The following is a 4,893-nucleotide window of genomic DNA, read 5'->3' as shown; positions in this document are numbered from 1 at the left end:
TGGCAGAAATGAACGATGTAAATCAGAAGTTAATAAAGCATTTGAAAAATTAAAAAAAATTAAAAATATTTAATAAAAACCTATCTAATAAATAACAAAAAGAAAAATGTACCTCTTAGCTTTATGGGTAAAGGAAGAGTTTATGACCAAACAATAGACAGAAAAGGTTACAGGACATGAAATTTATTGATTGATTGATTATATAAAATTAAAAAGCTTTTGCAAATTAACAAAAAACAAATTAATGAAACCAAAATTAAAAGGAAAACAGGAAATGGGGAAGGTGGGATTTACAACAAATTCATGTGATAAAGGTCTTATTTCTCAAATGTGTAGGACATTAAGGAAATGTTATTTAAAAAACTTTTTCTGATTGATTAATGATCAAAGGATAGGAACAGGCAGTTTTCAGAAAAACAAATCAAAGTTATCAATAGTCACATGAAAAAATGCTCTAAATCTTTAATGATTAGAGAAATGGAAGTTAAAAATATATGAAATGGAAGTTACCACCTCACTTCTGTCAGATTGACTAACTTGGCAGAAAAGTAAAAGGACAAGTAGTGGAAGGGACATGGAAATGTTGGAAATTAATGCACTGTTGGTGGAGTTATGAACTAGTACAATCATTTTTGATATTTGGAATGCAATACATACCTTTTGATCTAGCAATATCCCTTTTAGGTCTGTATCACCAAAAGATCTAAGTAAAGTAAAAAAAGACATGTTTTTACAAAAATATTTATAGCAGCTCTCTTTGTGGTGGCAAAGAAGTAGAAATTGAAGGGATGCTCTTCTATTGGGGAATAGCTAAATAAGTTGTGATATATGATTGTGATGGAATACTAAAGTGGTATAAAAAGTGATAAGCAGGCTTGTTTCAGAAAAACCTGGGAAGACGTATATGATACTGATGCAAAGGAAAGTAATTAGAACCAAGAGAACATTGTATGCTGTAACAGCAATATCATAGAGATGATGAACTATGAAAACCTTCACTACTCTGATTAAAATAATGACCCAAGACAATTCTAGAGAATTCATGATTTAAAATGTTATACACCTTCAGAGACAGAACTGATGAACTGTAAATGCAGATTGAGGCATGTGTTTTTTTTTTACTTTATTTTTCTTGTGTTTTCTTTGGCAACATGGCTATTATGAAAATGTGTTTTGCATGAATCCATATTTGTAATAAGTATCAATCTGCTTGCCTTTTAAAGGAGGGTGGAGAGGCGGGAAAGAAAGTTTGGAACTCAAAATTTTCAAAATGATTGTTTAAAAAATTTATTTGTATTTTGGAAATGTCAAATAAAAATAATTTGAAAGAAGAAAAAGATTCTGAAATAGAAACATAAGAAGTAAGTCATTCCATGCCCATGAATATTTTTAATATATAAAAGCAGTGGATGAAATATTACATCTAAGAAACAGCTAGTACTCCATTTTTGGTATAATATTCTATGTGTGTGAAGCAGATGTATGAAATAAGGCCAGTAAAATAACTTTGAGCCAAATTTTGCATGGTCATGAATGTCAGTTTCAGGTTTTTACATTCCACCATTTTATCTTAGGAGAAAAAAGGAGTTACTTATTATGTTTTAGGAGAGGAGTAATACAATTAAACATATGGATTAACATTATTTTGCCAGATATGTTATGAGTGTATTGCAGAGGAGAAAGATTAAGGACACCAATAATGACACTTTTGTAATATTTTTTGTAATAGGCAAGATCTGGGATGGTGGCATGTGAGTCTGTGATTGAGAAGAAAGGGACAGATTTGAAAGATGTGAAAGAGTTGAAAGGAATTGGCTATCACCTGGTGATAGTGAAAGAAACAGTTGCTATTTTCAAAACAAAAAAACAAATTTTAAATGCCTACAAAGTATGTCATCATTATTAGTGCTAGAAATACAAATAGAAAATAAATAGTCTCTGTCCTAAAATGTTCATTATACTGGGAGGATAAGACATTACATTATTCCCAATCCTTAATAGACATTAAAGGAAATCTCTAACTTTTGTTCACTGAAAGGATCATTATCTTCCTTAATTAATGCATATATAGAAGATTGTAGTTTTAAAATTAGGAACTGAGAGCCTACTCAGCACCAGTTAGAAGACCTAGTTTTGAAGCTCAGCTTTGACAATTTGCTCCATATGTGGCCTTGGACAAGTTGACTAACCTTACATCCTTAGAGTCCTCATCTTCAGAGTTAGGAAGTGGATTATATAAACCTAATGTGTTTTCAATATCTAAAGCCAAGATTTCAATGACATTTCTTGAGTAATTAGCAATCATGAATATTCTCTGACCTGTAAATCATATCTCTTCTTTAATCTTATTAGAGGCAAAATGGGCTAAGTTGTACTTCCCAGAAAATATAACTACAAACTTTGAATAGACAAAATATGTATAACCATGATTTTTCTTCAGAGAGATATTCACTATTACCTGGTAGTTCCTGCCTGCATCTGTAGCAAAAAAAGATGATGTAAAGATTTTTGAAGCTAGAAGGGACCTTAAAGATTATCTCATCTAACAGTTATTTTTTTTAATTCTATAGATAAAAGAAATAATGCTCAGGTTAAGTATATGCAGATAATCCTCACATCTGGTTAGTGGTAGAATGGAACTAGAACTCCAATTCTCTGACTCTAAGGCTAGGGACATTTCTACTATTCAACCCTTGATCTCCTCTTTCCTACCTCTTTGCACAGCTAATGAGAAAAAAGGCAAACTTCTAAGCCAGGATGCTCAATATTTTACTGGTGAATACTCAGAGCCAAATTTGCTTTGGTTATAATAGAAACTGAGAGAGGGCATAGATTTTCTTTCTCATTATTATTCTTTTGTAAAAGGCCATTCAAGTGCCTTGGAGTCTGTTTTTCAGTCAATCTTGACTGCTGAGAAATTGACAAGATGACAAGTCTTAAAGAGGGTAATCAGAAAGTAATGATATAAAAGTGAGATTCAGTATCCCATCTGATCTTCAATAACTGCTAAGCATGAACCTCAAGAAAATATGTAAAGTGTAGGGAGTATCTGTGAAGAATTTAGGTGTTTTGAATCATGAGAATCAATATATTTAGTAAAGAAGGTGATACTTTTCTCCCAGAGAATTATATAATGGTAGTTTAAGGGATTCCAATTGTCAGAGTTCTCAGAGATACATTATTTTAAAACGCTTCCAATCTAAAGCTAAAATTCAAGGAGAGTGGAGAGTTCATATTAATAAATTACTATTACTAGCACTTCCATATCACTTAGTCTAAGTCAGTAGAAACAATTTCCATAGCTTCAATAAAGGTATTCCTAGCTATGATTCTCTCAATCCTAAATAAAGACACAATATGACCATGAAACATGTTAAGATCAATGAAATACAATCTTTCAGTAGTGAGCAACTCATGCAAAGAATTTTAACTTCAGATTGAGAAGTATATGCAGGTGTTATAATATCCCATGCTGACCTAGAAATCTGATCATCCATCTGCTTCTTAAATAACTGTTTACTGTTCTGATTTTCAGAAAACAGCAAAGAATATGAAGATGGATCAGGAGATATGACAAAAGGAATTTTGTTCAAATTCTTGACCGGGTATAGCTCATTGATGTGCGATAATATTTAAAAGCAAACACATTAGTTGAGGGAAAAGAAAATACAAGCTGATATAAAGCAAGAAAAGTTTATATTTACCCAACACTTCCAGGATTGTTGTTGTTCCTTAGGTGGTAAAAAATATTTATCCTCATTTAATAGTTGAGAAAAATGAAACAGAGAGATTAAATGATTTGTTGAGAGTTACATATAAAATAAATAACAGAGATAGACTTTTACCAAATGAACTCTAAGAGCTTGTTGAAACATACTATAATATCACTCAATAGGGTCAGAAATAGCACCATATATAATGTAAAAAAAGTACATGCCTCATAAGGTAGATGTTCCAAAAGATTTTTATGGAGTTTTAATATCATTCAATCAAGTATACATATTGATGAAAATGAGATTGTTTCTATTTTATTAAACTTAAAAAAATTGGGTGGGGGGATGGTTCTCATCTGTGATTTTATTGGTATAGGAAACTTGTGGAAGTTTCCTCTACTGATATACAGATTAAAAACTTAGATCAATCTTGGTATGTTTTTGTGGACTTACATATATTTGTGACTATATGTATCTTATCAAGTTTTACTTCATTATTCACAAGAAGGTTTCCCTGGGTTCTTGAAGGCTACATCACCAGATTTCAGAGTCGGCTGGCTTTACCATACTGGAAAGTCTTTGAGTCCAGTCCTGAAAATAAATTGGGTTTGTTTCAAAAACTAGTTCAGTTAAGCATAAAAGGCTCATGCCTGAACACTTGGTGATGAAATCCTTGGCAATGACAAGCTATAAAAGGAAGAAACATACAAAATATCACCCAATCCTATGCATCTTCCTTTATCTACAGTGACAATGGCAGAGCAGTGGAAAAGGTACAGAAAATGCTACGGATCTGCAGAGTTTTTTAGATTGTTTACTAGCTCTAGCTTTGTTATTGGCATTAAAAGACTAGATCTCTGTTCATTGATCAAGAGTTCAAATTATTTGAAGGAAATGAATAAGAAACTTGTTAGAAATAACATTTAAATGTTTAAAAATGAAGTTGTAGCTAAATGGAAGGATAGATCACAGGTTCTCCTTACTGAGGCAAAGTAAGGAGTTGGGGCAGTTCAGTTTGTTATGTTTCCAAAGGCAACAAGAAACACAAGTGATCTCTTTATTGCAAGATCCAAGGGCCTGTTCTCACTCCTCATATCTTAATCTCTCTTCATTTTTGATGCCATGGATCAATCCATCTTTTGGATATTCTTTCTTTCCTGAGCTTTCATGACTTTATTAT

This window comes from Petaurus breviceps, unplaced genomic scaffold, assembly GCF_028583685.1.
Source record: "Petaurus breviceps papuanus isolate PSGF00001 unplaced genomic scaffold, PetGlider_PUasm1.0 78, whole genome shotgun sequence".
NCBI lineage: Eukaryota > Metazoa > Chordata > Mammalia > Diprotodontia > Petauridae > Petaurus > Petaurus breviceps.
This window is presented reverse-complemented; position numbering follows the sequence as displayed.